This window comes from Phyllobates terribilis, unplaced genomic scaffold (genome assembly GCF_046119375.1).
Source record: "Phyllobates terribilis strain yellow unplaced genomic scaffold, ASM4611937v1 Scaffold_84__1_contigs__length_6523798, whole genome shotgun sequence".
In the NCBI taxonomy this organism is placed as follows: Eukaryota; Metazoa; Chordata; class Amphibia; order Anura; family Dendrobatidae; genus Phyllobates; species Phyllobates terribilis.
This window is the reverse complement of record NW_027362844.1, coordinates 1,050,184-1,062,727: the sequence shown is the minus strand read 5'-3', so window position 1 is coordinate 1,062,727 and position 12,544 is coordinate 1,050,184. Positions and strand designations below refer to the sequence as shown.

Below are 12,544 nucleotides of genomic sequence, written 5' to 3'. Positions count from 1 at the left end.
AAAAACTTATAAACCCACACATACCATACAGGCACCTCAAAAGCAATCGGACATCGCAAATCCCTTTCTTGCCACTTTAAACGAAACAAATACGCTCCAAATAAATACCTACACATAGATGAAAACTTTCCATCCGCCCTAATCACTTTCAAAACAAACACAACGATATTCACACCAAAAAACACGTCCAAATTCGGAAAACCCAAACCACCTTTTTCCACTCTTTTAACCAAAATTTCTCTCCTAGCTCTCTCCATTTTCGAGTTCCACAAAAAAACAAATAAAATTCTATTCAAGCTTCTCATACACATATATCCTGGTGGAAATACTACCGCAATATATAAAAATATTGGCAACACCACACTCTTAACAATTAAAATCTTCCCAAAAAAGGATAAACTCCTCAATTTCCAAAAATTCAACTTCTGCTCAACTTTTCCTTTCGCATCATCCCAACTTTCTTTCCCATCCAAACTCTCTGAAAACTTCACACCCAAAACTTTAATAGGTCCATTCACTACATTCACACCTACATCCCTACTTAAACCTCCGCCTCCAAAACCCTTACACTCACTCTTTTCCCAATTCACTTTAAACGCAGATGCACCACAAAAAATAGACACTAACAACTTCACCCGCCTCACCGAACATTCAGAATCACATAATACACACACGTCATCCATATAACCACTCACCTTCCATTCTTTTCCTCCACCTCCCGGCACTTGCACACCACGAATTACCTTATCTTTCCTCAGCATACACAACAATGGCTCAATTGCACAAATAAATGCTACAGGGGACAAAGGACACCCCTGTCGCACACCCGAAAACACATTCACTTTCCTACCCACATACCCATTCATTAAAACACAGCTATAAACACCCGCATACAAACTTCTCACTCGCCCAACAAAATCAGCCGGAAAACCCATTTTTAACAACACTCTGAACAAAAAACCATGCGACAACCTATCATAAGCCTTTTCAAAATCCAAACTTAACAAAAATACACTCTTCTTACGACCCATGCAATCCCATAGACAATCTCTTAACATACACACACACTCATGAATCCGCCTCCCAGGTACCGCACAACACTGCTCATTGTTAGAACCTTGCTGTTAGGTTTTTTTTCCTTTGCTGGTCACATGACCTTGTTGGCCTATTTAATCCTGCTCCGCCCTTCTGGCTTTGCTGGACTTCATTGTATATTTACTTTCTAGCTAGCCTGTGCTCTGTATCTAACTCTGTTAGTTTGCTTGGTCTACGGACCTTTAGGTTCTATCTATTTTGTTTGTTCGTCTGTCTGCTGCTATTTCTGTTAGGAGGTGTCCCATATTCCTCCCAGTCCTTAGTACTTGTAGGGATTCCCTCCCCAAATCTATAGGTCTCCGTACAGACTAGATTAGGACTTTAGCAGGTCTGATCGCAGGATCAGGTTCCCTGTTACATCGTAGGGATTCAGCTGAGTCTTATAGTAGGGACAGATCTCCTCTCTTTCCTTAGCTTTGGTAGCAGAACATAACAGTAAGTCCAGCCTGTAAATTCTCTAAGGAAAGATTTTTTTTTGTTCCATCATGGTGTCGGTTCAGGATTTGGCTAAACACCTGCAGGGACTCTCTCTGGAAGTGGCCGAGCTCCATCAGCACGTGAGTAACTGTCCTGGAGCATATTTCTTGGAGCCTAAGGTATGTTTGCCGGATTTATTTTTTGGTGAACATCGAGAATTTTTTTCATTTAAAAATGCTTGCTTATTGTATTTTCGTTTGAGACCCAAGTCCTCTGGGGATGAATCCCAGCGCGTAGGGTTCATAATGTCACTTTTGCGCAAAGAGCCTCAGGAGTGGGCCTTTTCTTTGCAACCTAGTGATACATGCTTCAGATCAGTGGATAGTTTTTTTTCTGCTTTAGGACTATTATATGATGATCCTGACCGTGTGGCATCAGCTGAGACTGAGTTGAGACGTTTAAAACAAGGATCAGGTAATATGGAAAAATATTGTACACATTTTCGTCGTTGGTCCACTCAAACAGGGTGGAACGATTCTGCTCTGAAAAGTCTATTTCTTGCTGGGCTCAGTGAAAAGGTTAAAGACCTGCTAATTGCTTATCCTACACCTGAGGATTTGCAACAGGCTATGCAATTAGCTATACGGGTGGACAGAAGACTGCGTGCTAGGGTTAATGAGAGCAAATCCTCTGCTATGTCAGTTTCTGGTTATGATAATGTGTGTACTAACAGTGGTGAACCGATGGAGATTGGATCGGTGGCACCTCGCTCTCAAGAAAAACACCGTCGTTTTTCAGAAGGCTTGTGTTTCTATTGTGGAAAATCTGGTCATTTGATTAAAGGCTGTGAGCTTCGTATGAAGAAAGAAAAAAAAAATGGTCAGTCACGCCCGTATTGCCTGTTTAAATTCCAAGGGTATATTTTTAGCTGCTTCCACGATTGCTCAGGAAAAATTAATGGAATTTCGGGTGTTTGTTGATTGCGGGTCTACACTGAATGTTATTGATGGGGGATTCGTGGAAAAACTCAATTTAAAACCTGAACCTTTATCATCCCCCATTGCTGTGGTTTCTGTGGATGGCTCCCCTTTGAAGAATATTACTCTCAAGGTCAGTGAATTTCCTCTCACTATTAATGGTGTTCACCATGAGAAATTGGATTTGGTAGTGTTGAATAACTTGCCTTCTCCAGTAATATTGGGTTTGCCCTGGTTAAAATTTCACAATCCTGTACTGGATTGGTCTACCAGTGAAATTAAATCCTGGAGCCATAAATGTTATGACAAGTGTTGTAACGGGCGTATTGCAGCTTTGGATAGGGGAGAATTGCCTGTTCCTATTCAGGATTTTTGGAGAGTTTTTTCTGAGAAAGAATCGCAGGTTTTGCCTCCCCATAGAGACTATGATTGTTCTATTGAATTTGTCCCTGGAGCGACTCTTCCTAAAAGTCGTTTATTTAACCTTACTATTCCTGAGAGGAAGGCTTTGGAGGAATACATACAGACAAGTTTGGCCGCCGGTCACATTAGGCCCTCTAAGTCTCCTGTGGCGGTTGGATTTTTTTTTGTAAAAAAAAAGGACGGCGGTTTACGTCCTTGTCTGGATTTTCGTGAGATTAACAAAATTACGGTACGCAATCCTTACCCACTGCCATTGATTCCTGATCTGTTTAACCAGTTATTGGGGGCCAAGTGGTTCTCTAAAATTGACCTTAAGGGGGCATACAATCTGTTGCGCATGAAGGAGGGTGATGAATGGAAGACTGCTTTTAACACTCCTGTGGGTCATTTTGAGAATCTGGTTATGCCTTTTGGTCTTACTAATGCTCCTGCATTTTTTCAGAATCTGATTAATGACATCCTTAGACCTTTGATCGGTAAAAATGTGGTTGTGTATTTGGATGACATTTTGATTTATTCGCCAGATCTGGAGTCTCATTGGCGGAGCGTGCGTGAGGTATTACAGTTATTAATGGACAATTCGCTTTTTGCTAAGCTGGAGAAATGTGAGTTCGCTGTACAGAGAATTAGTTTTTTGGGCTACATTATCTCCAGCAAAGGTTTTGAGATGGATCCGGTTAAGGTTCAGGCTGTGCAGGAATGGCCTAGGCCTATTGGTTTGAAATCAATACAGAGGTTTTTGGGTTTCGCCAATTACTATAGAAAATTCATAAAAAATTTTTCTAGTATTGTCAAACCTCTGACTGATCTCACCAGGAAAGGTGCTGATGCGGTTCAGTGGTCTTCTGAGGCCATTGAAGCTTTTGTGTATCTCAAGGAGAGGTTCACCTCTGCTCCCATCCTTATGCAGCCTGATGTTACTAGGCCGTTTTTGGTTGAGGTTGATGCTTCCTCTGTGGGGGTTGGCGCAGTATTGTCTCAGGATAACGGGGATGGATTACATCCCTGTGCATTTTTTTCAAAAAAATTTTCGGAGACTGAATTGAATTACGATATTGGTAATCGGGAATTATTGGCTATTAAACTCGCATTTGAACACTGGCGCCACTTCTTGGAAGGTGCGGAATTTCCCGTTCAGGTTCTTACGGATCATAAAAATCTGATATATCTTGACGCTGCCAAGCGCCTGAATGCCCGTCAGGCTAGGTGGGCACTGTTTTTCTCGCGGTTTAATTTCTCCGTTACTTACATCCCTGGTACTAAGAATGTTAAGGCGGATGCCTTGTCTCGCAGTTTTTCTCCCATAGTCGGTGCTGAGAAAGAGGAAAACATTTTACAAGAAGGTGTTGTGATAGCTGCTTTAGACTCCGTTTTGGAAGATGAGATTCTTAAAGCTCAGGAGAATGCCCCATCTAACACTCCTCATGGGAGGTTGTTTGTGCCTGGGACCTTTAGGAGAGATTTGTTTGTTGAGTGTCACGAATCTCGGTTGGCAGGTCATCCCGGAATCTCTGAGACCAAGAGACTGGTGGGTCGCAGTTTTTGGTGGCCTGGATGGCAGAAGGAAGTCATTAAGTGGGTGCGCCAATGTACTATATGTGCTAGATCTAAGTCCTCACATACTCCTGCTGCGGGGTTGCTTTGTCCTTTGGAGGTCCCCAGTGCTCCTTGGACACATTTGGCTATGGACTTTATAACTGACCTTCCCCCCTCTGAGGGTTTTACTGTCATCTGGGTGGTCGTGGACCGTTTTAGCAAGATGTGTCACTTGGTTCCCTTCGTCAAACTGCCCTGCGCTAAAACTCTCGCTAAGGCCTTTGTCAAGGAAATTGTCAGACTTCATGGCGTTCCTACTGACATTGTTTCTGATAGGGGTCCTCAGTTCGTGGCTCGTTTTTGGCGTGCCTTTTGTGACAGGTTGGGAATTCATTTGTCGTTTTCGTCCGGATATCATCCTGAATCTAATGGCCAGACAGAAAGGAAAAACCAGGATGTTGAGCAGTTCTTGCGTTGTTTTGTGGCAGACAATCAAGAGGGGTGGTCTGAGTTTCTGCCACTTGCCGAATTTGCTCTGAACAATCATACATCTTCTTCTGCTGGTTGTTCGCCTTTTTTTTGTTGTTTTGGGAGACATCCGTCGTTTGGGTCGTTCTCCAAGTTGGGATCTGCCGTGCCTGAGGAGGAGAATTTTTCCGGTGATTTGGAAAGAGTTTGGACGGATGTGCGTGGTAATCTTCAGGAGGCCAACAGAAAATCTAAAGACTACTTTGATAGGAAACGACAGGAGGTTTTGTTCGCTGTTGGTGACATGGTTTGGTTGTCCTCTAGGAATCTGCGGTTGAGGATTCCTTCTAAGAAATTGGGTCCCAAGTTTGTAGGGCCCTTTAAGGTGCTTCAGGTTGTCAACCAATCTGCTGTTAGGTTGGAGGTTCCTACCTCCTGGAGAATTAATCCGGTCTTTCATGTCTCTCTGTTAAAAAAAGCTGTTGTGTCGGATGGTGACGCCTCTGCCTCTGTTCCTCCGGTGGTGGAGGACGGGGAATATGAAATTTCTCGCATCCTTGACTCTAGACGGTATAGAGGTAGTTTGCAGTATCTTGTGGCCTGGAAAGGTTTCGGACCCGAGGATAACTCTTGGGTGAGGTCAGATGATGTTTCCGCGTCCAGACTTATCAGAGCGTTTCACAGGAGATTTCCTGATAAGCCTGGTCCTAGGGGATCCGGAGGATCCTCTTAGAAGGGGGGGTACTGTTAGAACCTTGCTGTTAGGTTTTTTTTCCTTTGCTGGTCACATGACCTTGTTGGCCTATTTAATCCTGCTCCGCCCTTCTGGCTTTGCTGGACTTCATTGTATATTTACTTTCTAGCTAGCCTGTGCTCTGTATCTAACTCTGTTAGTTTGCTTGGTCTACGGACCTTTAGGTTCTATCTATTTTGTTTGTTCGTCTGTCTGCTGCTATTTCTGTTAGGAGGTGTCCCATATTCCTCCCAGTCCTTAGTACTTGTAGGGATTCCCTCCCCAAATCTATAGGTCTCCGTACAGACTAGATTAGGACTTTAGCAGGTCTGATCGCAGGATCAGGTTCCCTGTTACATCGTAGGGATTCAGCTGAGTCTTATAGTAGGGACAGATCTCCTCTCTTTCCTTAGCTTTGGTAGCAGAACATAACACTCATCCCCAATCACACTCTCTATCACATCACGCATCCTATTAGCCATAAGTTTTGCGTAGATTTTATAATCACAATTAAGTAACGTTATTGGCCTCCAATTCCTCAGACTTTTCAAATCCCCTTTCTTAGGAATTAACACAACCATACCTGCACGCATACTCTCAGTCACCTCCATGTTTCCCCACATATACTTACATACATCCACAAAGTCCTTATCAATCACACCCCACATCACACGATAAAATTCTACTGGGAGGCCATCCTCCCCCGGCGTCTTATTCAAAGCCATACTACACATAACCTTCCATACCTCATCACCAGTCACCTCACCCATCACTCTCTCTCTTTCTGCTTCACTCAACTTACTCTCTAACACACTCAAAACATCATTCTCCAAACATTCATCCCTCTGTTTCACTGCATACAGATCCTCATAAAACTTAGCCACCTCTTCACACATATCCTCTCCACTCACCTCACTTCCATCTGCTCCATACACCACGCTCATACTCTGTTTCTTTCCAAACACTTTTTTAAAGAAAAACCGAGAACATTTCTCATCCTGCTCCATCTTATCAATCTTTGCCCTAAACACTATGCTTCTCCCTCTCTCCAACAAAAACTCACTAATCTCCTTTTTTACCTCTAAAATATCCTCCTCCACCTCAACTCCTCCTTCCCTTAACTTATACAAAACGCTCAACCGCGCGTTCAGTTTAACAAAACTCTCTCTTTTAATTGCTGCATACTTGTATCCTAAATTTTTAAAGAACATTTTTGTTTGTTTCTTCACCCAGTCCCACCACTCACAAACATTCCCAAACTCATTTTTATGCTTACACCATTCTTCATACCGCCTTTCATACTCCTTTCTCACATCTTCATTCTCTAACAGTTTAACATTTAACTTCCACAATCCTCTCCCAAACACTCCATCAACTTTTATATCCAACTCACACAACATACACACATGATCTGAAAAAAGAACGTTTTCCTGCCTATAATTAACAGAAACCATATTTTTAGAAATAAAACAATAATCCAATCTGGATTGTACCCTACCACTCTCAGAAAAGAAAGTGTTCAACAAAGGATTCATGTTACACACGCGCTGCATATCACACAACCCAAAATCATTCACTAACTCCAATAATGCTTTCCCAGACACATCCACATTCACTCTCCCCACATCACAGTTCATATCACCCACAATTACCACAGGTATTCTTCCTGGAACAAAAAGCTTAATTTTTTCAAATAAATTTTTGCGCTCATTTTTTTCAACTGGCGCATAAACATTAATAACACAAAACTTTACATTCTTGTATACAAAATTAGCAAGGATACATCTCCCCACCTCAATAACCAAATAATCACTCAAAACAACCTCCCTTCCTTTAACCAAAATACCCACACCATCATTCTTATTACATGCACTCCCCGACCACACAGACGCTCCATAAGACCATTCATCCCCTTTCACACCATCCACTACCCCACATTCTTGTAAACAAAAAATAGATGCATTTTGCATAGCTAAAAACTCAAAAATAGCAGCTCTTCTTACTTTACTTTTAAACACTCTTACGTTTTGGGACACTATGGTAAATCCCATAATACTTCTACTCCTTCACCAATTACACAAAGAAATAGCCTTTGGCCTAAACCAAAGCTCACAAGAGGACAAAAAGAAAAAACATTTACAATATTATATGGTGACACTATCCAGCACCACCACTATCCTCCTCCGCCATCAGAACAGAACAGCTGGTTTCCGACCCGCTGGCTTCACCAGCCACACTCCTCATTCTGGCAGTTCTGATCTTCCTCTGAGGCTCACTAAAATCTGCATCATCACTGCCCCCACCATCCTCCCTACGACTCTTCTTTGCACCCCTATCATCCTCCGAAGAAAAATCTTCAATGTTTTCAGGACCCGAAGGGTGTTCAGGACTGTCGGGTTCCGAGATTTGCACTTCACATCCTGTTGCGTCCATTGCCTCTCCAAAAGTCATCATCTCAGGCAGCTCTGCTTCCACCACTTTCCTAGATATTCTCGCAGACACTGCCTTTTTCTCCACCTTTGCCACTTCCCTCCAGAACTCCTTTTCTTCCCTCCGCTTCTTCCTCATTTCTTCAGCAGAAGAAGAACATGGTCTCAGGGACACCTCCTCTGGCGCCGTAGAGGGAGAGGCTCTACCAGTTTCCCGCCTCCTTCCCTCTCTCTCCTCCCTCTCCAATCTTTCCAGCACTTTCAGTGCGCTTGCCATCTGCCTCCTCTCCAGCTCCTCCTCCTTCTGTTCTTTATCAGAACGTCTAGGTGCACTCATAGGACAGTCCTTATACATGTGATCACTACTCCCACAGACATCACAGGACTTGGCCTCTGGACACTGGTTGGCCATATGCCCCTCCTTTCTGCAATTTCGGCAACACTGCCCTTTAAGGCATGTTACCATGGTATGTCCGAAAGAAAAGCATCTACGGCAAAACATGGGCTGGCCTGGGTAAAAGAGGAAACCTCTATGGCCTGCAACGGAAAAATTTGATGGAGGGTGTCTAAAGCCCCCCACACTGTCAGGATCCCTTTTCAATTTCACACGGAATTTATACTGACAGTTAAAGATTCCTAGACAATTGACTTGCTTCACTCCCTTCCGCACATATTCACAGTAGCGAGAGAGGAAGCACTCCAGCAGCTCAGGGTCTGTAAAAGGGTTATAGACAGTCACAGTCACCTCCTTTTCTTGCAGACCAAACAAAGGTTCCCATCTAACTCCTTCCAAGCAGGGGTCACTAGAGTGACCACGGAGCCATTCAAAGACATTAAGGCAAACATCCTGGTCCATAAAGGTAACGTCATAATTACCTTGACGTGAAAATTCATTGACACTGAAGATCTCAGAACGTCTTGCTCCAGCTTTGCCTTCAACGATGTCTTGGACAATGAAAACCACGTTGTTCTTGTTCTGGTCAGATGGATCCACGGACAAACGGATGGTGTTCTTCACAAAAGACATCTTGGATTCTGTCGGTATGGAATACCACAGGAAAAAGCAGAAAATCCTCCACAAAAGGGTCCGGATTCCTCCAGGAGACTCGCACCAATCAAGGTACAGTCATACGATCGCAGCCAAAAGGCCGAGAAGCGATAACCAGAATTGGTTTCAAACTACGGAGCCACCCAAGGATCCTGAAAAGTCCATTTGTGGAGATGAGCTCCTGGACTCCCGTTAAGAAGACATGTTGTCAACCTCTAGATCCCTTACATGCCTGCACTTTTCGGCTTGCTGCTGCTGCAATCCACGCGTTTTAGATCTGCATAACTCCACCTCTTTAAACACAGCACCTTCACCCCCTGCTGTTCCCACCCGCCTCAACACCGTTGGAAGGGAGGAGAACCAATTAAGGCGGGGGGTGGGGTGGAACGAGCAGCTGTCTACCCTTAGCAGGAGGGCTCCTGATTACATACCTCTCCTGCTGCTGCTGCTGCTGGCTGTCCAGCAGCAGACTGAAGGTGGCTGCTGCTGTGCACAGGTATATAAAGGCTCAGAGCCTATTATGACACGCGCAGCCAGCGTTCCATTGCCACATTCCATCTACTGCAGGCAGGATACCTGGCTGGCTGAATGTCGCTGAGAAGCTCACAGAGACCGCCATAAGCAACAGTTTAACAGAATGCCACAGACTAATCAACCAAACTTTTTGGGTTGGGTTCTCTTTTATAGTCTGCAGGCATTAAATGAAAGAAGTCAGTGTTCCAGCAGAAGGAGACAACGTTTCAGAAAAGGCATTGTAGCAAACCAAAAAAGAAATTTTAAGCGCAGCAGAGTAACCAGCGCACATACCTGTTAGCTCAGGTGAGTTTAAAAGGCTGCTGTTGATAACAAGGGCATTTGCTAAATAGATGGTGTGTGTGCAACAATATACTGAAAGGTCAATTATATTGTGCAGCTTATCTCACCACCTGTAGTTATTTAGGTGAAAGCTCCAAAATGCTTGCCTAATATGTCTGTTTATCCAAAAGGAAGTAAAAAGGGAGAGCTAGAAAGATAGCATTGCATCACATTACATGGCAATGCAATGCACAGTTGCTGAAGTTGAACCAAAATGAGCTTGTAATCTGGCTTCTGCAACTTTGAACATGAAAAATCCAATGAGGAGAAGAAAAGCAAAGCCAAAGAGTCCATCCCAAAATCCGACAAACAAGCAAAATGAACAAAAAACATTGAATTCAATTCTTTCTGATTTTAGAAACTGCATTAAAGAAGGGGTGCACCGGTCCTGGAGATACTGCAATACCAGGTCAATGCGTGGAGTGGACAGAGCAAGCTCTTTTTCCATCTCCCTGTTCTAAAAATCCATTTAATATATGGTCCCCAGATAGGGGACGTATCAGATATTAAACTGATAAGAACAGATACTACACTTGATCTTAGCCAAAAGGCCGAGAAGCGATAACCAGAATTGGTTTCAAACTACGGAGCCACCCAAGGATCCTGAAAAGTCCATTTGTGGAGATGAGCTCCTGGACTCCCGTTAAGAAGACATGTTGTCAACCTCTAGATCCCTTACATGCCTGCACTTTTCGGCTTGCTGCTGCTGCAATCCACGCGTTTTAGATCTGCATAACTCCACCTCTTTAAACACAGCACCTTCACCCCCTGCTGTTCCCACCCGCCTCAACACCGTTGGAAGGGAGGAGAACCAATTAAGGCGGGGGGTGGGGTGGAACGAGCAGCTGTCTACCCTTAGCAGGAGGGCTCCTGATTACATACCTCTCCTGCTGCTGCTGCTGCTGGCTGTCCAGCAGCAGACTGAAGGTGGCTGCTGCTGTGCACAGGTATATAAAGGCTCAGAGCCTATTATGACACGCGCAGCCAGCGTTCCATTGCCACATTCCATCTACTGCAGGCAGGATACCTGGCTGGCTGAATGTCGCTGAGAAGCTCACAGAGACCGCCATAAGCAACAGTTTAACAGAATGCCACAGACTAATCAACCAAACTTTTTGGGTTGGGTTCTCTTTTATAGTCTGCAGGCATTAAATGAAAGAAGTCAGTGTTCCAGCAGAAGGAGACAACGTTTCAGAAAAGGCATTGTAGCAAACCAAAAAAGAAATTTTAAGCGCAGCAGAGTAACCAGCGCACATACCTGTTAGCTCAGGTGAGTTTAAAAGGCTGCTGTTGATAACAAGGGCATTTGCTAAATAGATGGTGTGTGTGCAACAATATACTGAAAGGTCAATTATATTGTGCAGCTTATCTCACCACCTGTAGTTATTTAGGTGAAAGCTCCAAAATGCTTGCCTAATATGTCTGTTTATCCAAAAGGAAGTAAAAAGGGAGAGCTAGAAAGATAGCATTGCATCACATTACATGGCAATGCAATGCACAGTTGCTGAAGTTGAACCAAAATGAGCTTGTAATCTGGCTTCTGCAACTTTGAACATGAAAAATCCAATGAGGAGAAGAAAAGCAAAGCCAAAGAGTCCATCCCAAAATCCGACAAACAAGCAAAATGAACAAAAAACATTGAATTCAATTCTTTCTGATTTTAGAAACTGCATTAAAGAAGGGGTGCACCGGTCCTGGAGATACTGCAATACCAGGTCAATGCGTGGAGTGGACAGAGCAAGCTCTTTTTCCATCTCCCTGTTCTAAAAATCCATTTAATATATGGTCCCCAGATAGGGGACGTATCAGATATTAAACTGATAAGAACAGATTTTTTTAATTGAATGCGTCAGAAGACGCGACATAAATTAAATTCCATTTGCATGGATAACCAAAAAAATGTCGCCTACGCCTTCATCATCCGAATTCAACTTTTTGTTTTTTTTAAGAAAATTTAATGATAATTAATAAATAAAACATAACATAACATATCCTTACATCAACAACAAAAAACTTCCAACAAAAACATCAACTCAACATTTTTCTTCTTCCACGTTTCTTCTTCCTCCATGACATGTCCAACAATTTCCAGTCAAAACCTTGCAGCAAAATCTTTTCATCTTCTTCAGCTTCAGCACTGGTATCAACACAATCCTGCATTACTTTCTCTTTTCCCTTATCATCCACCTTCCTTTTTTCCTTAACGTCTTTACTTCTAGGTACTCTCTCCAGTCTGCAAAACATAGAGTCCCCAACTCCTGAGAACTCCTGCTTCTCTCCCACAAACTCCTTCTTATTTTCAACTACTTGTATATCTTTGTCTTCTTTCTCTTTACAATCTTCAAACGATTCTTCAAATATCTTTTTCCCTTTCTCCTCTTTTTTCCCACCTTCCTCATAACAAAATCCAGGTTTCCCATTATCAATTCTTCTTTTACCATTTTCCACATAACTGAATCCACATTTACCATTTATAACAATCCTTCCTAAACTTAGTTCATTTTGTCCATTTTCCCAAACTAGGAAACTTCTCTTCCCATTCCAGACTCCCACTTTATTTAAG

General features: G+C 43.1%; 2 non-coding genes across 2 annotated transcripts; both read right to left on the bottom strand.

The window, feature by feature from the left end:
- Positions 1 to 10,353: 10,353 nt before the first annotated feature.
- LOC141197324 (U2 spliceosomal RNA) lies at positions 10,354 to 10,544 on the bottom strand. Its single transcript, XR_012269579.1, has one exon. It is a non-coding gene; the product is annotated as a U2 spliceosomal RNA (small nuclear RNA).
- A 1,115-nt stretch (positions 10,545 to 11,659) lies between these two features.
- LOC141197541 (U2 spliceosomal RNA) lies at positions 11,660 to 11,846 on the bottom strand. Its single transcript, XR_012269791.1, has one exon. It is a non-coding gene; the product is annotated as a U2 spliceosomal RNA (small nuclear RNA).
- Positions 11,847 to 12,544: the final 698 nt, after the last annotated feature.